The sequence below is a fragment of the Triturus cristatus genome, chromosome 2_2, assembly GCF_964204655.1.
Source record: "Triturus cristatus chromosome 2_2, aTriCri1.1, whole genome shotgun sequence".
Classification (NCBI taxonomy): domain Eukaryota; kingdom Metazoa; phylum Chordata; class Amphibia; order Caudata; family Salamandridae; genus Triturus; species Triturus cristatus.
In genome coordinates this window covers 965,306,384-965,329,315 of record NC_140582.1, presented here as the reverse complement: position 1 = coordinate 965,329,315, position 22,932 = coordinate 965,306,384, and the positions used below count along the sequence as shown (strand labels likewise).

At 45.4% G+C, this 22,932-nt stretch overlaps 1 protein-coding gene across 1 annotated transcript in view; it reads right to left on the bottom strand.

Annotated features, from left to right (window-relative positions):
- Positions 1-22,932, bottom strand: part of TAPT1 (transmembrane anterior posterior transformation 1) — a 443,118-nt gene that overhangs the window by 107,592 nt on the left and 312,594 nt on the right. The window lies entirely within an intron of this gene.

The following is a 22,932-nucleotide window of genomic DNA, read 5'->3' as shown; positions in this document are numbered from 1 at the left end:
GTCCAAATTGAGGTGGCATGGAGTGCAAAATAACAATGGACTGGGATGTGGTCCCAAAGAATTACTAATGGCTGAGATAAATTCAAGCATTCCATCCATCACATTTTTGCATTCTTTAGCATATTACATGGCAGGACACAAATAAAGCCGTAGAGCATATTAAATATGGACAAAGAAATCTCGCTGGTCGGATACACTGAACAGAGATATAAAGCAATATGAAAAAATAATTTTGGTCTCAACCATCTTTCTTAAAGGGAACATATGTTTTTTCATAAATATGCTGTACCATCCCATTATGTTTTTCACTTTTGACAGTTTTCCAATCTACGGTATTTACAGTAAGAATGCTTCTTGCTTATGCTCCTGAACCAGGCTTAAGTTTCTTATAGTTCTGACCAAGAATTTTACAAGACATGTCTGGGAATACTGCTTTCTACATCAGTGTCTCTTATGCTTGGTAATGATGCCTCCACTGATGGAGTTATACATCTGTAAAACGATAGCTGGGCGCAAGGTAGCCAGACAAGAGGCCTCAAAAGTGAACACAGTTTTTTAAGTTCCTCTACGAACTCCCAACTGAAATCTAAATGCTGAAACTGGAAACATAAAATTGAGAGGCATGCACATATTGGATGGTTCTTTTCCAGTAAGGTGGAAGATTTACAGATAAAAATCTGCTAGCTGCAAAGAGACATACACAAATGGGCTTATAGAGGGAGATAGGTCCTGCAATATTGGGCGAGGAAGTTCGAGTAGGCCACACACAAGAGTCTGAGCAGATAAATGATGGAAGTGCAGCAGAGACCAATAGACTAACAGCGAAACTTCAGATCCCAGCAGGGCTCTCTTCTAGCCTGTCTTTCGTACACTCCGATCAAATTCCTATCCTCTTGCCCTGGCTGGTACTACGTCCGGGGGCGAGTAGAGTAATGACAGAGAAAAAACCGAGTGAATAAGAGGAGAAAATCAGTTTGAAAGGTAACAGAGAAGATATGAATTGAGCGCCTTTGTGATGATAGAAGCTAGGAGGGAGTGTGGAAACGTGTAATAATTTACTAGCATAAGCGACAGCCATTTTTGCTGCGGTGTCTATTTAGTTTCCTTCGTAATTCTTCCGTCCTCTGCTTCTCGTCTTTTCACTCTGCTTGTGTTATCTATTTTAGTTGACTTCCTGACTCAGCTAAAGCAATGTACGTGCTGGGTGCTTGTAGCTGCTAGTGCACTTGGTCTTAGATGTTAACTGTCGACCATTTACTGCTGCCATAAGCATTTCTGTTCCCCCTCCCACTTTGCTGACCAAGTAGTCATCCATCTGCCCTTGTTTGCTGATATCTATTTCTAAACTTGTTCTTTCCATTTCTGGCCACATGCTTACATTGCAGAAAACCGGTATAAAAGGGACGATGGTTTGTGAATTCAGTGTACTACCTCCTGCAGCACTTGAGTGTTATGTGGACGTGGTCCCACTCAGGAGTGATTAATAAACTGTTTATTTTATTTCAACTCCAGTGCCGATCTCTATTTTGTTGGTCTTTGGACCCATGGACAAGATGGTGACCCTGCACCAGTGTGCCCACTTTTAGGCACATTTCCACAGTTGGCGCCCAACATGGGGCCCCATCGGAGACACGGCCGTCCAAAGGAGTGGTCTTGACGGAGGATCAAAATATTACTGAGGATGCGCACTTAATGAGGAGACCCTTGTCTTTGCAGGACAACGTGACTTTCCCGGTTTGACCCCCCCAGGTGATGGCCGGTCTCGATTGGGGTTTTCTTTGGTGTAATTCTGCAGTGACCATTAGGTCGACCAGAGATCAGCAGGCGGGAGTTGGAGTCTTCGGTTTGGTAAGGTCGCTGAAGCTGAACTTTTTATTTGCCTTGGTTTGTTATTCATTTTTTGCAAAAAGTCAAGGCAGGTAATGTTGAGATTTTCTCCTTTTTGAATATTTATTTGAAATAGTAATATTTTACAAACATTTGTAAAACATGCCTGTTCTCAGCACACTCAGTGGTGTTACTGCTCTTGTGGTACCAAAGTTTGCTTGGAACAAAGTCAGCCGGCTACTCCAAATTGGACGCCCAATAGAAATATGTATGTTAAATATGGTATTTCTCCCATAATGTACGGTTCATTATGGAACAAATACACAAAGAAAGAGTCTGGTTTACAATGGCCAGTGAATGGGTCATTCGATTCTAAAAAGGTTCAATATGTAGAGCAGTATTTATTTAAAAGAAAAAGTAGACAGGATATGTTTGATTGTGTGCGTATGTGGGATAAAGAAGTACGGTAGAGAGCGAAGAGATCAGAAGCTATAGCAGAAAAAGAACAGCGGAAACGATATATAAAAAAGTGTTAGAAATAAAAAATAAAGAAATGAAGGAAAAAATAGAAAAAGAAGATAGAGAATGTCGATTAGAGGTAAATGGCCAGAACCCTATTAGGCGCCCTATCTATCCACTACTTAATACGCCTCAGGATGATTGCATCCTATTAGAGCCACCCCCGTCTAAATTTCCCACTCCAAGTGCCCCTTAGGATGAGGCTTATGACGTGGAGCACTCTTCTTCAGATGATAAAGACAGGCAATCTGGGCGACAGACTTTACTTTGACTAAAGCAGAAAAAGATACATTAAAAACCGCTGCTACAGAGGAAGCTCGTCGGACTTCTACAGCGACGATCCTCATAAATGTGGTTCAAGCTTGGAAAGATATAAACCAGTTATATTTCGTAGAAAAGTTCTGTTGGGAGGTAATATATGGTTGGCGGAAGTATTGTTTTTGACGTTAGAGGAGTCAACTGAGTTGTTGTACGGTGCACATTACATATGCAAACTAAATGTGACAGGACACGCTATGACATTTGAGATAAGAGACAGGATGGCTACGACTAGCAGAGCTACAGCCCTGAGAGCTCTTGATTCCCTCAGAGCACTGTTGTGGAACGCAAGAGGTCTAAATGACAACCGCAAACTACGTAAAGTGCTGAGCTACCTAAAGAGACATGATATAGATGTCGTCTTACTCCAAGAGACACATAGCCCAATGATGCGCAACAGGGGAATCTCGGGCTCTAATAATGCCTCGGGCTTTACACTCATGCTAGAGGGGTAATGACCTGGGTAAATCCAAGATCTGACTACACGATACAACAGCTGACGGAGGATACGGAGAGACGGTTTGTGATCTCCAAATTACAAGGGGATTACATTTGCTTATAGTGAATATATATAGCCCCAACTATGACTGCCCGGAGTTCTTTGCAACTTTGGCTAACACGATCGGAGGTGAGGAGACACAAATACTTTGGGGTGGCGATTTCAATCTGGTTAGAAACCCTGAACTCGACCGATCGGGGGGCCCGGTGAGAAGGCCTGTAACGGCGGCCAGAACTCTTGAAAGCGTCATGATAAGTAAGGATCTTACAGATGTATGGAGAGAGATGCATCCACATGACGGTGGCTTCACACATTACTCAGCATACCATAACTTACATACACGCATAGACTATTGGCTGGCATAGTCGTCCCTCATGTCCCGGATCCGCACTTGTCAGGTCTTGTCGCGCACTTTGTCCGATCATTCACCGCTTTTACTGGTTTTATCCACACCTAAGTAAACAATACCACCATTTACATGGTGATTTCCCCCTTACTCGCTTCTGGACCCGGTTTTCAAAGAAGAGATGGCAGAAGCTATATATACGTATTTCGCCACTAATATTGGCTCGGTGGAAAGCTTTCACACGGTATGGGAAGCTTTTAAAGTGTACATTCGGGGGGTAGCCATGACTAAACACTCGGGGGTACTCCGCTCCATACAACAGAGGTTAACAACCTTGGAACGGAAACTAGGGGATCTGGAGTCCCATCAGCCGGCTGGGGACGGTGAGGAAGTTGCAGATGCAATGAAGGGCTGATTAGCGGAGTACCAGGAAGCGGCGGATAGTGAAGTGAAACATATGGGAAAATATGCCACTGCGCGCAAACACGGGGAAGGAGACAGGCCGGGATCAGTTCTGGCTCACATGTTAAAAGTCAAACGCGGTAAAACTTTGAATACTGCAATCCGATCAGAAGGGGGCGAACTGCTAACAGAAGAAGAGGACATTGCGCACAGGTTCAAACAATACTACTCGGAACTATACGCTTCTCGCTCGTCGGGCATGGAAGACAAAATCCTAAATTACCTGGAGCACATTAAGTTGCCCTTCCTATCTGACACGCATAGAGTTCCCCATGCATCCCATTGAAAGAGATGAGATCACGGAGGCACTGGCGGGGATGCGGTCGGCCAGCGCCCCAGGAACAGACGACCTTACAGTAGGCTTCTAGAAGGCTTTTATTGAAATATTGCTCCCCCACATTTCAATGTTATTTGATGACCTATGCGTATCGGGCGAGATGCCACAAACCATGAGAGAAGCGATGTTAGTGGCTATTCCCAAGCCGGGTAAGCCCCCTGAGGAGTGCGGCTCTTACCAGCCACTTTCTCTGCTGAATGTCGACACCAAGCTGTTCGCCAAAGTTTTGGCCAACCGCCTGGCCCTGTTATTCCCGGTACTGGTTGCACCGGAACAGACAGGGTTTATACCGGATAGGAACCTTACTTACAATTTGCGAACGGTATTTGGTACTATGCAGCATGTTCGACGAGACACAAAAGCAATTGCGATATTCTTGGATATTGTAAAGGCTTTCGACTCGGTGGAGTGGCCTTTTATGCGGCAGGTGCTGACCAGAATGGGACTTGGTCCCGTCTTCTTGCAATTGGAGTGTTATACAATTCCCCATCGGCTCGCATACGGCTGGGGAATCTAGTTACCGGAGCCATCTCCAGGGGAACCCGGCAGGGGTGCCTCTTGTCACCGACGCTATATGTCTTAATCGCAGAGCCTTTGGCATGTGCACTTCGCGAATACCACGGCCATAGAGGAGTCCAATTCCCAACTGATAGCATCGTGGTCTCTATGTACGCGGACGACACGTTGTTATATGTGAGGGACCCAGAAAACAACCTATCCCCGGGTACTCAGAGAGGTAGTGCACTTTGGAGCATTATCAGGGTTAAGGGTTAACTGGTCAAAATCCATAGCCTCTCCGCTCACCCCGGCCACTACGCAATTCGGGATGGAATATCCTCTACAATGGTCAGATGACTCGGTCAGATACCTTGGCATCAGATTGCACACAGACTCGGAAATCGTGTTTCGTGAGAACTACGGCACTGCTGTAGCTAAACTAGAGGATGACGTCGAAACCTGAATCGGCCTGCCACTGTCTCTAATGAGAAGGGTCTCTATCATGAAGATGGTAGTGTTGTCCAGGTTCCTATTCTTGTTTGTAAACATTCCGATAGTGTTGCCACGCTCCTTTTCGTCAGAATTAATAAATCATTAATAAGACTGGCTTGGGCAGGCAAGCAGGCACGGGTGCAATGGTGAGTGCTTACCCTGCCATACCACCTAGGAATGCCTGGCGCGTCCGACTTATTTTACAGAGCAGTGCAGGGAGCGCGAGCACATAGCTGGATCCAAGGTGCGGATGACATACCGTACCTCCGACTTGAGAAGCTTATTGTCACCCCCCTCCCACTCTCAGCTGTTATACTGAAGCCGGTAGATCGCAGGACAGGGATACTGGACTCCCTCAACTCAACAAGGCATGCATGGCACAGCCTGCTACAGCAGCAAGCAGGAGCACTGTAATATTCTCCGGAATTGCCAATAAACTGGATGGTCTGGCTAGCCCCCTGTAGAGACGGAGGGGTCGCGCGAGCATTGCAAGCGTTAAGACATACACAAAGCAGGAGACCTGTTCTAGGGCGGTACTGCAAAGATGTGGGACGAGGCCATGGCCAACGCGGAAGACCCCACAGTGCTGCAGCGCTTCCAGTTCTATAGAGTGCGTAGGGCGCTGAATCAACAATTGGGGGATGACATGATCTAACCCCCAGAGGTACAAGAGCGGTCATATCTCATTAAAACTCAGTCCCCCCGAAAAAAATTGTCTCCAACATATATAAGTTGGCAATGTCTCATAGAGCAAACCAGTATCCGAAGGCCAGACTGGCCTGGCAACGCGATCTGGACATGACAGTATACGATGCCATGTGGTCTTATTGCTGCAACAACACGAAACTAATATCATTACACGGCAAACACACACTTATACATTTCAAATACAATAATAGAGTGTATTACACACCGGAGAGACTGCAACGATATGGGCTGAGAGAGGAGGCAACCTGTGATAGATGTCACTCCCGTCAGCAGATTTCATGCACTTGGCGTGGAGCTGCCCGGGTGTTTATATCAGTATTGGGGAAAGGTATTTCGCGAGCTGAGAGCTATAGTTGGCTCGGAGGTTACTCCCGACCCGGCCGTGGCACTGCTGGGATATTCCAAAACATTGCCGAAGGCAATCCGCAGATTGGTGGACATGAGCTTGCTGATGGCAAAACGTAGAGTATCAATGTGCTGTATGAGGGGTCCCCTGCCCACAGTGCCACAGGTCACGCGATGTCCTTTATTGCTGCACGCAATCGGAAAACTTCAGTGAGCTGCTTCCTCCCCGGAGTAAATCGAACAATTTCTGGGGGCTATACACAACATACTTGAACAGTAAAGGGGAGGGTCCTACAGAAGAGACAACGACAGCCTGCAGTCGGTGCGAACACCCCTGCTTCATAGACTATAGTGCTGTTTTGCGACCTTGGGCGCACACAACCTGCAGGGCAAGGGGTTGCGCCCAGACTGATAGAGGGCGTAAATGACTTGGGTGGGTAATCAGACGGCATTGGTGAAGATCAGCGGGAGGGAACAGGATCAGTAGGGCAACGGTACATAGGCTACATGGTTATAAACTGATGTAAGAAGTAGGTGTCCTGATAGCGGTAGGTAGTGTTGACATCACTCTGTTTGTCATAAATTTTGTGCACTGTTTATGATTGCTGGTGCGCAGCGTACGCCACGATGATGAGAGCTACAATACCCCAAGGATCCTCCCTCAGCCCGAAAGTGTCCAACATTTACATGGCCCCGTTCGCACACGTCGCCCGACAGCACAAACTCAACATAATCTCTTACGCAGACGATTCTCAACTGATCCTCTCCCTCACCAAGGACCCCATCACCGCCAAAGCAAACCTCCATGAAGGAATGAAGGCCGTCGCCGACTGGATGAAGATCAGCCGCCTGAAGCTGAACTCGGACAAGACTAAGGTCCTCATCCTCGGCTCCAACCCCTCAGCCTGAGACAACTCCTGGTGGCCGACGCCACTGGGGGCAGCCCCGACACCCACCGACCACGCACGCAACATGGAAATCATCCTCGACTCAACGCTCTCAATGACCAAGCAAGTCAACGCCGTCTCCTCCTCCTGCTTCTAAACCCGCCGCATGCTCCGCAAGATCTACACATGGATCCCGACAGATACAAGAAAGAGAGTCACCCAGGCCCTCGTCAGTAGCAGACTCGACTACGGAAACACCCTCTACGCGGGAGCCCCGACCAAGCTCATAAAACTACTACAACGCATCCAAAATGCCTCGGCGCGACTGATCCTCGACGTACCACGACACGTCCACATCACCCCCCACTTGAGAAACCTGCACTGGCTCCCCGTCAACAGGAGGATATCCTTCAAGCTCCTCATCCACGCACACAAAGCACTCGACAAGACCAGCCCAGCCTACCTCAACAGATGGCTCTCCTTCTACATCCCCAACCGCCAGCTACGCTCCACCAACCTCTCACTCGCCACCGTCCCGCGCATCCGAAGAACAACCACCGGCGGGAGATCCTTCTCCCATCTCGCCGCCAGGACATGGAACACCCTCCCACTGAGCCTACGACAGACCCAAGACCTGCTGACCTTCAGGAGGATACTCAAGACCTGGCTGTTGGATCAGTAGCGTCCCCCCCCCAGCGCCATGAGACCCTCGCGGGTATGTAGTGCGCTTTACAAATGATTGATTGATTAATGGTGACGCTGCCCTGCCTCCGGGATGTGGGCTACGAAGCTGTGTAGAATGCTTCATATTGACAAGCTGCCGGCCCCAGGGTTGTAGGCATATAGCTGTGTATTCCAGTGACCACTTTTACAATACAAATCTTTATATTAAAAAATATATATATATATATATATATATATATATATATATATATATATATATATATATATATATATATATCCATATCCTACTGGCGGTCGCCAGTAGGTAGTTATAGTTAGGACCACGTTTCCATAGGAAATCCGCAACATTCTATTTTGAATAACTTTGGCGCCGGTCGACGAATCCTCGCGAATTTTTCAAAATAGGTGGGGCGCTACGCTCCGCTCCTACCCTGAAAGTCTCGGGGGGATTCGTCAAGCGGGGGCTGAGATAAAAGGGGGGTCCCAAAACACGTTTTTCCCATGCATTTTTCCATAGGACCTTTAGACACAGCTACAGCCCGAACGGCTGAACAGAATTACTTGAAATTTGGCAGAGAGGTAGTCCTCAGGTCAAGGAAGTGCCTTTTGTAGGTTTGGTGTAAATCTGTTCAGTAGATTCTGAGAAAATAGCCTTTAAATCAATATATATATCTGTGACAGCTTACGGTGCGCTTACGGTGCGCTTACCGTAAGCTTACCGTACGCGTACGGTGGCGTGCGCGAGCGCGATTTTGATTGGCTCTTAGATCTTAGTAAACATTCGAATCGGTCGAAACCAGGAAGCGGCGGCCGCCATTTTCTCTCTCGCTCTCTGAGTTGGGCAGCAAAAACGAAGCCAAAAAATGTCTAAAGAGGCAGTTTCTTGAGATCCTAACCACCCAGCATTGATATAGGGGTCCCCAAACAACCCCCAAGCCCAAAAAAAAAAATTTTTTTTTTTCCGGAAAATCGCCGATTACGCTTACCGTACGCGTACGGTAAAAATTTATAAAAAAAAAAATTATCCACATTCTCCCCACCCCGTGTGCAAATGGTGCCCGAAGTGCACCATTTGTGCATGGCATATAACTTTTGTGAAATTAACAAAGAATACATTTCACAAAGATGCGCATAATATGTCCCCCATGTGCGCACGGTGCGCGAAGCGCATCGTGCGTACATGGCCCATCCCGCATAACGTGGGCACGCGGTGCGCGCAGAGCACCGCGTGACCACCATGCGTGCACGGCACTAACTGCGTAAAGTGGGCGCGCACGCCACGAATGGCGTGAAGTAACTTAGCATTTAAAAAACCGTACAAATTCACTGAAAAAACCATAGGTTTCACACACGTTATAGTTAGGAATTAGCATTTAAAAAACCTTGCAAATTCACTGAAAAAACCATAGGTTTCACATGTTATAGTTAGCTGTACATTTCACTCGTAAAAAACCAATGAAATTCCCCCGTTAAAGTTAGTGCAGGCAACTATAACTCACGCGACCGCAATCTTCTGCTGATGACATATGTGTCTTTATGAAAAAAAAATATTTGTAATATATGTATAGCTAAAATTTAATGGAAGAAGACATGGGCAAATAAGTGTCGAAATACAGTATTAGCATCAGCAGAGGATTGCGGTCGCGTGAGTTATAGTTGCCTGCACTAACTATAACGGGGGAATTTCATTGGTTTTTTACGAGTGAAATGTACAGCTAACTATAACATGTGTGAAACCTATGGTTTTTTCAGTGAATATATATATAAATATATATATAGTTAGTTGGCGGCATATGCAGCTGATCTAAACGTAGATTATAAGCGGTTGGTAGATGGGACTTACCTTTTTTTCAGATAAACCTGATACAATTAGGTGAATAGTTAAATTACGAGATGAAACATTGCGTTTACAGAAGGAGCAAGAATTAGCTAGAAAAAATAAAGTTGTAGAAACAGTTCAATCTCAGACAAAGAAAGTAGATGCTTTGGTGGATACGAACAAACCCAGTAGTAGTGAAGTTGCTATGAAACCAATGCCTGAAGCTGCACCCCTGTATGTTCCTCCAAAGGGTGCAGGAACAAATGATGATAAAACTTCAGATGATGCAGAGGGATATTTTATATATAATTGGATTTACACTCCTTGGAGTAGAGCAGATGTTATGGCTCTCAAGGCTGCTTTGCCTGACCCCCGGAAAAATCCAGCCACCTTTTATGAGGAGGTGGAAGGCGCCATCAGCTCCTGCACTATGACCTTGGCAGATATTGATATGTTCTTTGGGCTTATTCTGCCCCCAGATATGTGGAGAACGCTACGTAAAATAAATGACGCTACGGCATTTGGTGACACCTGGGCGGAATTAGAAAGAATAGATAGAGAAAGGGAACCTGCTCAGTTACCCCAGCAGGCGATATTAGATCTCCCTAAAGCTATTGTGACCAAGTTGAAGACCCTCATACCGACTAAGAAAAAAGATTGGACTACGTTAGCATCCTGTAAACAGAAAAATGATGAGTTAGTTTCTGATTTCTTTTCAAGATTTGAAGAGACATTCCATGATTTTTGTGGTCAGTCATTGGCCGATGATACGGGTAAGAATTTGTTTGTTGACAAATTTGTCGCCAATATGTTACCGGAAATAGCCAGTCGCTTAAAGGCCAGCGAGAGTTCTTGGACCACGTCTTCCCCAGTCTCCCTTTTGACTATGACCCAATATTATGAGCGACAGGAACAGGAAGCGAAAGGCAGGGAGGATAAGAAGGTTCAAGAATTAAAGACAAAAGTTATGTTGGCACAAGTATATGGTCCACCATTTAGGGGAGGTGGAAGAGGTGGACGTGCAATGTATACACCTGGAGTGCCCCACCTTCCTCGAGCAAATTTGTCCCCTGATCAGTGTGCTTATTGTAAAGAGACTGGGCATTGGCGTTCTGAGTGACCCCCTTTTGCGAGGTCAGATGTACCAGCGGGGAAGGGAAAGAAAGAGGACGCACAGGGAATTCAGGAAACAGGGGAGGTACAGGAGCTTGTCCCAGGTTTGAGGCAGTTGAACAAGGACCAAATTATTCTGATACTTTTGATAGACAAAATCAATATCAAACTTCTGATTATTCTGCTGATGCTTACAGATTCCGATTACGCACAGGGAAGACTCTAGGATGGGGTCAGGAACTGGTTGTGGTGCCAGTAGATCAAATGGGTCCTTATGTTGACGCAAATGTCTTGGGATCCACTGATCGGTTTCTGGTTGATACAGGGGCTACCCGTAGTGCTCTGTCTAAAAGATTGGTTCCTATGGCTCCCCTGTCCGGCACAACGATAACATTGATAGGATTCGATGGGACACCTACACCTAGCCCACTTTTACAGCCACTTGAATTCGGACTTGACAAATTCACTGCAGCATGTCCATTTTTGTTTTCCCCTAACACGCCAGACAACATTGTGGGAATCTATATGCTTAAATATTTTCGTGCTACAATACGTTGTTCTCCGGAAGGTGTGCGTGTTATTTTAAAAGACAATTATCCAATTGTTGAGAGATCCTGTCTTATCAATGAGGATGCCACCCTGGCAACCTTGCCTTGCACTCTGTGGGCTAGATCAGATATTGATGTGGGTCAAACGGTTATTCCTCCTGTACGAATTCAAGTGAGAGAAGATACCCCTGAGCAGTGTGAAGAAGGAACACTGTTATTGTGATCATTTCTTGCATCACATATTCACAAAGTCGCGCAAAAGAAATTGCAATATTGTAGACAGCAGGTTACCTATTTAGGTCACCTCCTAAGGAGGGACGTGCACTCGCACCAGATCGTGTTCAGACCATTTTAGATACTCCTGTGCCCCGTACTCAGAGAAGGATGTCCGTGCACTGATTGGCCTTACTTCTTTTTGTAGGCAGTGGATCCCCAGTTTTTCGCACATTATTAAACCTTTGTTGGCCCTTTTGACTAAAGACACTCCGATGCCCCTCCCATGGACTACTAAATGTCAGAATGCCTTCCAATGTCAACATATTGAGGAAGTCTTCCCGGACCACACGATCCCTGGTGCATCTAGATATCTGCTTCGATCCAGGAAGAAAGACACTTCATCGCAAAAAGACTGTTTGAGCCACTGTCCTGGGTGGTTAAAGACTGACTACAAAGGGGGGTAGCCTTTTAGTGACTACTCATCTCAACGTTAGTGAAGAAACCAACACCTGCCCAGGACCTTAGGGCACCATCTGTTTTGTTGGTTGTCAAGGAGGTGAACATACCTGAGGAGAAGATATCAAATGCTGCAAAGATTTTTAGCAGCTGCACAATGTTTATAACTGGACTGACTTTGACTGCTGTCATCATTGCTACAATAATGTGAGTTGTAGAGGAAGTAACTCCGGCTCGAAATTTACTGCCTACTCCTGTCCCCACAGAACATTATTACTTCACTCTTCCCTATTATGAAAAGAAGCACAGAATGTCATATCTCAATAACACTTTCTTCAGACACACCAGCTAAGCAATGCTACTAACTGTTGGGTTTGTGGCAAGATTCCTCCTCATCAGAACATAAAAGGAATCCCGTTGTCACCACTGCCATTCTCTCACAATGGCTCATGCCCAGCTTGGTTCAAACTTCTATATGCTTCTAAAGTATTTAATCTCTTAGAAACATGGGATATGGGTGACCTCAACGCCAAACTGAACAAAGTCTGTTACCCCAATGAAGATGGGGACCCACAAGCAAAAGGGACTGTTTTAGAAATGGAAGAATACAGTAAAGTAAGTGCAGCAACAAACTATGTGTATCCAAATTCTATGTCGGCTAAAGGAAATGGACCCCCTGTTATCTCTGTTGGCATGACCACTAGCCCCCTTTGTGTACAGAGTACAGGCGATGTGCCAGTGGGCCACAGTAACTGTACTACAGTGTTGCAGATGTCTACAAGAGGCCGAAGCAGCTTCCTTGCATCACGTCACACTTATTTTGTTTGTGGAACTAAGGCATACGACTTCGTACCTCCAGACTGGTCTAGTACCTGTTACATAGCCTTCCTTCTACCACCTTTGTTTTTAGCTCCCCCAACCTATCACCAAGAATTGCAATTGTTCGACCACCATGCTGGTAGTAGGGGAAAACGTGCAATCGATGTCTCAGTAGTCGACCAGACAGAGACCACATGGAAACAATATACAGACTTCAACAGAGGATTCTTCTTCTTTGTTGGCCCAGTACAGAACAGTAAGCTGGTCCGCCGCCTCACCCGTACAATGGAAGCAGTGATCAATCAGACAACTGCGGCCTTAGGGAACTTGACAGAAAAACAAGCATCCTACCGCATGGTTGCTTTGTAGAATAGACTTGTTCTAGATGTTATTCTGGCTGATCGAGGTGGAGCATGCCATATCATCAGATCCAGCTGTTGTGTCTTCATATCACACAATTCACCTTCTGTATATGCAGCCATCTCCAAACTACATAAGATAGCCACCGAAATACATAAAGACTTAGGAACATGGACTTAGACTGGATGGTTCTGGAACATATTCTCTGTATGTGGTCTGAAAATAGTCAGCCTTGTTCATAATTATTGCAATTCTCTTCTCTTGTTGTTTATGTATCCAATGCGGGCCAATGCTCTGTTCCCTCTGTATTTCCACTTGTACTACTTGTTTACCATCAAAGACGAATGTCCAAAATGTAAATGCCCGTTCAGATATGGAATGAGAAATCTATGAAATGATGGAAATAGATATCCATGATATTTATCATACCCCTTTTAAAGCATAAGAAAATGTCTTGGTTTATGCTAAAAGGGTCGTCTGTGGAAACATGTAATAGTTTACTAGCATAAGCGACAGCCATTTTTGCTGTGCTGTCCAATTTGTTTCCTTCGTAATTCTTCAGTCCTCTGCTGCTTGTCTTTTCACTCTGCTTGTGTTATCTATTTTAGTTGACTTCCTGACTCAGCTAAAGCAATGCACTTGCTGGGGGTTTGTAGCTGCTAATGCACCTGGTTTTAGATGTTAACTGTCGACCATTTACTGCTGCCATAAGCATTTCTGTTCCCCTCCCACTTTGCTGACCACGTAGTTATCCATCTGCCCTGGTTTGCTGATCGCTATTTCTAAACTTGTTCTTTCCATTTCTGTCCACATGCTTACATTGCAGAAAACCGGTATAAAAGGGACGATGGTTTGTGAATTCAGTGTACTACCTCCTGCAGCACTTGAGAGTGTTGTGTGGACGTGGTCCCACTCAGGAGTGATTAATAAACTGTTTATTGTATTTCAACTCCAGTGCCGATCTCTATTTTGTTGGTCTTTGGACCCGTGGACAAGACAGTGACCCTGCACCAGTGTGCCCACTTTTAGGCACATTTCCACAGGAGCTCAATGCGGACAACATCCACATTCAGAACGGGTAGGCAAAGGAAATGCTTTGACTGGCCCTGTGGTATACTGTATACATATAAAGACTTGCACACAATCATAGCAGTCCTCCTTGATCCATGCATGGTAAGATCAAAGTCTTTGATTTTACTATGGATGAAGGTGGATACCTAGGATCTTGAAAACTAAGAAAAAGAAACAGAGTCTGAAAGAAAGTTTTTTCACACTAGATATCTAAATAATGCATCTGTTCGATGTGAGTTACTATATGTAGTGGAGCCACTGAATATATATTGAATTTGAGTTGCCTAGTGAGGTTATTGACTGTGCAAAATTTGAATATTAAGGAACTGAGATAACTTCGAAAGTGATTAATAAATCAAACAAAAGTTTATACTTCTAACAAAGTTGATTGAATTATTTCAAAAGTCAATGGCAAAGTAAAACGTATGAGCGGCAGAAAAAGCATGATATTCAGCACTTAATTCCAATATTTGCACAACAGAACACAGACAATATTTGCATGATCCTGGACAGAGGTGGCACAACAGCCTCATTCTCAGGAACCTCTCAGAAGCATTTGACACAGTCTCACACCCCATCCTCATTAGATGCATGCACAAGGTTAACATCTAAGGAGCCACCCTTCGCTGCATCTGCTCCTACGTAACGGATAGCCTAGCACCTTACTACTCTCAAGCCGCAAACTCATCTATGGAGTGCCTCAAGGTTCATCACTCAGTCCCACCCTCTTCAACGCATACATGATCCCTTTGGCCACCATTATTCACAAAGATATCAGAAGTCCTCTTCTAAACCAACATCCTTCAACACATACTCTCCCTCTCGGACAAGACCTCCTCTCCCAATACAAACAAGTTGAATGGCTGCATGACCAAAGTCGCTAACTGGTTGAAAAACAACTGTCAGAAGCTCAACACTGACAAGAGAGAAGTAGCTATCTTCGGCAAGAACACAGAGCCAAGGGACTCCAACTCGTGGCCAGCCGAACTCGGGCCACACCCAGCACCTATTCCAGGAACCTCAGACTCATCATCAACAGCAAACTAGACATGACTCTTCAACCATTCCTACCATCCCCACCCAAAAGTCAGAGCCACTGCTGCATTCTGCTTCCACATCCTGAAGATGCTGAGGTAGGCCTTCAAACGGCTCCAAAACACATAAAAACATCACTTCCACACTAGTTAACAGCAAGTTGGACAACGGGAACATTCTTTAAGCCGGGATCACCAAGCAACTCACCATAAGATAACACCACCCAGAACTCGGCAGCCAGACTCATCCACAAGCTCCCACACAGATCCCACATCACACCACAGCTCAGTAACTCCACTGGCTCCAGATACACAAACACGCTAATTTCAAACTCCTCACAAACACACATTCAAGGCACTACACACCTTAGGCCTGACCTACCTGAACAATCACATCTCTTTCCACCAACCACCCAGAAACCTCCGCTTTGCAGGACTCCTACTTGCACACATCCCATGAATACACAGAAGGACAAGTGTTCTCTTACATCACTCCTAAAGCGTGGAACAACTTCCCACTCCATGTCAGCACCTCCTCCTCTCTTCTTGAATACCGCAAGAAGCCGAGGACTTGCCTTTCATTTAACAAACCTACTCTAATTAGGGCTAGGCATGCACACCAGCTCAGTGCTGGGATACCCTTTTGGGTGATGGTGTGCTTGACAAATACACATAACAAGGATAACTACTGGGGAGCAGAGAATAAAAATGTAAATGTATCAAATAAGTTTAAGCTCTGTGATACTTATGGACACTTAAATACACAGATGCCATAAAACAATGTTTGTTTGGCAAGCAGTTTCTATGCATAAAGCAACAGGAACTACAATAAGACTGAATTGGCAAGAATCAAGAATTATGTTGGAAAGAAAACTGCACATCACAATGAACAACAAATCATGGACTGTGCTTTAGATGATGATAATTTGAGCAAAAATATTGCTCTATAAGCACCTTGTACTCAACATGTGTGGGACAGAACGGGATAAATAATCCTATGCAAAGCTTCAGTACTGCCCACATGTACGTGTGAAAATAGGAAAGAAGAGCACAAAAATATGCTTCCTATATAGCAATCTTTGAAATAGTCACTTCTATAAAAATCTACAAACTCCTTAAATGGACCGGTCTCACATCCTTATGGTTTGTTATTTATTGACAATTTCAATAATATCCATAAAGTTCACGCAGATCATTAATAAAGATTCTTGGTTTCCACAACAGTCATGCCTTGGTAGACGGCGATCGCTAGGAGTCAGACAATCATAACAGAGAATCGCTGATCTGCAGTGGATGGCAACGTAGAGCCAGGCTCTTATACCCCAAATCAATCCGCACATATGACTGATATGTTATGGTTATTTATTACGCAGTCTACATAACAAATATATTAGAATACTATAAACAGTTCAGCAGATAATATGCAAATTAGGGTGAAGGTTAAATGGGCCCCAATCATATTTCATCACACAGCACTACCTTGTTAGTCTATTTCCTAACCAATGTGGCCATAATTGTTTTAGCCACCCGACTTTAACAGCTCATTCATTCAATAACGGTTTACTATGGACTTATGAATTATGCCAATCCATGTACAAGTTCCCCACAAACATTATGCGGTCACTGGATCAGCAGGTGGAATTCAGCCCTTAAACATCCCCTTCAGGAAACCATGTCATGTGTCTACCCTGCCCCTGAACCAGTACCTTATATACCTTCATCAATAATGGTATCTAATGGATGGAAGAGGAATCACTCTAGCTTGGCTCCTGCTTTATTACAGAAATGAGCAAACAATGCTTCTGTGCAGATGCAAATGAAAGTGACAGAAGCTAATCCTACATTTCCTTCTTCATGCCAAGGTGGACCATTGCAAAGTCCTCTTCTACTACAGCTACGATTACAACGCGTGCGCCAGAGATGACGAAGGCTTACACTTGTTAGAATCACTGTTCCGTTAACCTTTCTACCACCTATGCCAATATACACTTCTATGATGTTAAATACAGCCATGTTTACATGCAATCCAGCCTGTCGTGAGTGCAACATGCACTATTAGCATACAAGGTCTTGCCACACACTTTAAAAGCAGCAATCACATCAGGTTTCTATAATAACCATTGACAAGCAGAATAATTCAATTGTATACAATAATGGAAATCAAAGACTCCGTTGTATTAACATTTCATAATATGTTAGTATTTGGAAGTGGCATTCTACACTAACTTCACAATGAATTGTGAAGCTATAGTTGGACCTTTGTACGAATGTATTTCAATGATGGAAAACACTTATTCACACAGAGAAAAGGGCTGCTACTCAGATATTTAGAGAAAACACGGTTGAAATGTGCATGGAAAGGCCTAATATTATGACTCCATGGAATGGATCAGAGATCCCTAACGGGATCAGTATGCATATACACACACACGCTTTGCTCCAACACAAGTTCCATTTCTATGCACACTTCATACAAAGTGGGATAAAATTAAATGTCGCCGGCACAAGGGAGATGTTTCTAAATTGAATCAATTAACCTTGATCTCATTTGAGACATTGTCCTCCTTACAGGTATTGGCATGGGTACGATGTAAGCACTGTGACCTACTTTAAAGAAGATGTCTACAAAGAACTAATTTGACTTTGAGAAATTCTTAAATCCTGCTGCAGGTCAGGTAATGATTCGTAAGTAAATGCACACGTTTCAACCCCATTTATTGTGTTTGCAGGGCACTCCTTGTTCCGAGTTACTGGGTGTTTCTCTATTGTATTTCCCCTAAAAGATGTCTCAATATTAATGGTTCAAAAAGATAATATAACTCTGGGTTCGATGATAGAAGGCAGTTGTAGAGTAATTAAGCATAGGCTGGCGATTTGTCAGACAGGATTCTTTCAATATTTTTAATATGCTGTCGTCATGTGTTCGTCACTGCTAGAACCATTTGAATTTCTTGATGCACCATAATTTGTGTGCACTCACAGCAAGCACCCACAGCCAGTGTGAAGCAAATGCAGACATAACTTTTTGAGTCTTAGAAGTGAGAATAGCAACATCTGAGAAAAGTAAGGGCACAAGATGGAATGCATCTTTCATCTTCATTTAATGCAGCTGCCTGTAAATGGTTATCAATACATCGTTTAGTAGCTGCTCCCTTTGCGGTTAGGAAAGGGAGGGAGAAAAAGTGATTTACCCAAGATGTCAAACCTTTGGTAAGTATTGAAGTCAGTGTTAGGATCAAAGGCCCTTAGGAATCGGAGGCAGTTTTTGCAACTCACTGTTAGTCAGCAGTGAGATTCCTTGTGTACTACAAGGAAACTGGAAGCAAGGAGACGTTCTCCCTTCCTTGGTGCCTGCACCATAATCTATCCATATTTCACTAATTTCACAAAGTCATAAAGCACTGAAAGGTTAATGCCTGTCACTGTCAATTGGTAACGGCCGAAGTTGCCCCCGAAAGGGCCTCATGGGCAGGTGCAAATAACGGCTGACGGAGACCCGAAAATACCAGTTTAAGCTGCCTTAGTGGCAAACGCGAACCTCTTCCCGCCACCTACATTACCCACATTTTCCCAGAGGACGACATGTTTCTTAACCAGGCTGCGCCACTCAGCACTCCCGACAACTACTTAGACACATGGTCAGCTGTTAAACACAGCCACTCTGAAGAAACTCCTAAATAATATCAAATCAGGATCACCCAAGAATCCTCTGCCGATTTCTGTGCTTCGGCAGTTGGAACCACCGTCGCTGAGTGTGATCATGGACCTCCTAAATGCCTCCTTGCAGGAAGCTACTACTCCGTCAGACTGGAAACATGCAATGATTCTCCCTCTTCTCAAAAAGACTAATGCCGACCCAGATTTACCTGCTAACTATCGACCGATCTCCTTACTGCCTGCCTTCTCAAATGTTTTGGAGAAGTACGTCCATACACAGCTAACTCAGTTTGTGGAAACCCAAGAGCTTCTCCATCCATCCCAGTCAGGTTTTAGAGCCGGTTTCTCCACCGAAACCACCCTTCTAGGGGTAATGGAGAAAATACGCCACCATCTAGACACAGTGGATACCGTGGCACTCATTTTGTTGGATCTGTGCGCCGCGTTCGACACGGTGTCCCACGCCGTGTTGATCAAAACCCTTGGGTCACTGGGTATTCGCGGCTCTGCTCTGAATTGGCTCACCTCATTCCTTATCAACCGCACCTAAGTTTTCTCCCCTACAGCCAGCTCAGAAATCCACTCCTTCACCCATGGAGTGCCACAGAGATCCATCCTCAGCCCTTTACTTTTTAATTTATATGTAAGACCCTTAGCCGATGTGGCAGAGGAGTCAGGCCTGTCCTTACTCTCCTATGCAGACGACTCCCAAATCATTTTCTCTCTCTCCATGAAGAGCACTGGAGGCTCTACCTCCCTTTCAGCTGGGTCTGAGCAAAATAGCATCATGGATGCAACAAATCTACCTCAAATTAAATGGGGAGAAAACCGAGGTCCTTGTATTTGGGAAAAGCAAGGAAATCTGGGGCCCTCAACATTGGCCTTGTGAAATGGGCACTCTGCCCATACCCTCTCGCCAAGCTCGTAATCTGGGCATCACTATTGATGACTCGCTCAATATGCACTCCCAAGCAGTCAAAATAGCAGCTACACGTTTTACCATACTAAAGTGGTTAAAAAAAATTGCTGGATGCTACCAGAATCCACCCAGAAAACCGTGGTAAACGCCTTGATTACGTCAAGGCTGGAGTACGGAAACGTTCTTTATTTAGGCTCAAATAAGGAGGTAACCCACAGGCTGCAAATGGTGCAGAATTCTGCAGCTAGGCTTCTGTGCCGGGTGCCGAGAGCAACCTCCATCTCAGGTCACATACGGAACTTGCACTGGCTTAGGGTGGAGGTCAAGTTCAAAGCCCTGAGCTATATGCACAAAATCAAAACAGGAAATGCCCCCCAATATCTTCAATCTTTGGTCTATCCTTACTTTCCCTCTCGTAACCTCCGCTCCTCCACCCAAGGGAAATTCACAATTCCCAAAATCAAACTATCTCGGATGGGCGGAAGATCCTTTTCTTATTTGGGCCCCTCACTTTGGAACGCTCTGCCTACAGCTCTTTGTAACGAAACTGACTACGTCCAATTTCGCAAATCCTTGAAGACGTGGCTTTTTAACAAATAAGTTACTAGCTTTTTCAACTCTGTCTCTGATCTGTTTCTGCACCGGGAAACCCTTTTTGGGTAGCTGCTGCGCATTACGAATCTAAAAAATAATTAAAATAAATAAACAATAAGGGGGGGGGGGGTTGGCGGGGGGGAGGGGAAAGAGTCTCCACTCCCCTCAGGAGACGAAAAAGCACACAAAGGCTGGTGCAAAAACACAGGCCCAATGGGTGCCGAGATAATGTTTTGAACCTCCCTATGGGGGCAGGACACCACCACACCCTCAGCTTGGGGCATAGGGAGTTAAACAAAACTGTGCTGCCCCTGAAGAAGGTACATTCGTGGAGAAGTGCAGCACACAGGAAATTCGAGGACAAGGAGCAAGGGACCGAAGGAAGAAGTACCAGCTGTGGCTACCGGCACCACTCGATTGTCGGGCGGGACCGGCCCACTTCGGCAAGTGCTCAACGGGACCTTAGCCTGTGCTCAAGGAGTTACCTGCTGTCTCATCTAGTCTCCGCAGGGAAAGGACTTTGTCACCACTGCAGCCGGCAGCGTCTGCCTTACAGCGCAAAGAAAGGTCCAGTACTCTCGGTGGATGCCTGTGAGAGATTTCTTTAGAGTGCCCCTCAAATTAGGTGAGCAAGCAGTAGCTGATGGGCAGCGCTTAAAGTATATGGCAAATAAAATGGAAATGTCACCTATTCGGTACCAGGGTGAAGTTTATGACTCGTGGTGCAGAAAGCCAGCAAGATCACCACCGCGGCCAGGGAGCCGCAGCGGAGAGGGAACCTCGGCCACTTCAGGCCCAACGTGGAGCAGGATTTAAAGGGCCAGGCCATGGCGCAGAGGAAGAGATGTAGCTTATTGGCCAAAGCTGTAGACTTTGAAAGAGGGGAGACAGGTTTGAGTCTCGGCCTCCATTCAACATCCTGTGAATCTCTCCAAATCACTCGAGCTGCACTTCCCTTAAAATATGTCAAAATCTGACCTTGTTAAATATAATGTAGTGCTCATGCAAAAGCTCTCCAATGCCCTTATACTAGGTTCATTCTACATAAAACAAAAGCCTGCTTTGAACTATGGTGAGCTTTGGTGCCTGCATTTTTAAATCGGCAGCACCCCACTGTAACACGAGCCCGGTCCGCTAGGGAATGGGCTCGGAACAGAATTAAAGGGCAACAGCGCTCCTGCTTCAAGCGCAGCGGATCTGGGAGTACCATGGGCTCCTCACCACATTCTGCAGGGTTAGCCCCATTATTTTACATTCCACCACTGCTGGAGTCTACAAGCAGGATACGCGATGTACCACATTAACACCCACTGGGACACCAGCCTCCCTATGGGTTCTGAATATTGGGCTGCTCACGTGCCGACGGTACTAGGCTGCTGTGCAGTGAGCTCTTAACTTAAGCGCATGTGGCAGGTTTGTGCAATCCTGGACGTCGGCTGTACGAGAACGTTGGAATCACCGGGAGACCCATTTCGAATGAGTCCTTCACCTGGGAACAGTGGTAGAGAGCTGGGGGTGCACAGAGGGGCAAAACAGCCCAGCCCAGCCCAGAGAGAACTGGTGAGTATGTTTTTTCTTTTGGTAGGTTTATATAGCGCAAACTCGACCCGAAGGTATTGGACTTCTAGACGCAGCTTTCGGTACTGCACCTACACATCTATATTAGACCTTTTATAAATTTCCCTCATCAGCTCTACGTGGGACCAAACGTTTGTGATGCTCACTAGGGACTTCTAGGAGCAGCTTGCGGTACTGGCAGTGCTAGTGCCTTGCTTACTAGGGACCTCTAGGAGCAGCTTGCGGTACTGGCAGTGCTGGTGCCTTGCTCATTAGGGACCTCTAGGAGGAGCTTGCGGTACTGCACCTACCACATCTCACATTTATATTAGACTGTAAGAAACGAACAAGTTACTTACCTTCGGTAATGCTTTTTCTGGTGGATACAGTATCTGCCTGTGGATTCCTCACCTTGTGAATATCCCTGCGCCAGCAACATTCGGAAACTTTTGTAGCAGACCACGCCGATGAGGTCGAAGACGACGTCACAGAGGAACGGCACCACTCGCGACTCCGCTGACGTCACCGGCTCCATAAGAAGACCTCGTCGGTGTGATGACGTCAGTTCCACCCCTTTTTTCCGTGCCTTCGAGGCACACTGACGGACTGACAGCAATATATACACAGTATACACAGTACACAATATGCAGATCAACACACATAGTGTGGAGAATGAATAGAAAGGCCAAAGAAAGACACAATGCCTTTGACAGTAACATATACATTTTGAAATACCATCATCAGAATAATAGACTAAAACATTATTAACATAACCTTAGGTATAGAAGGATGGACAACGGGGAGGCGGGTGGGTCAGTGAGGAATCCACAGGCAGATACTGTATCCA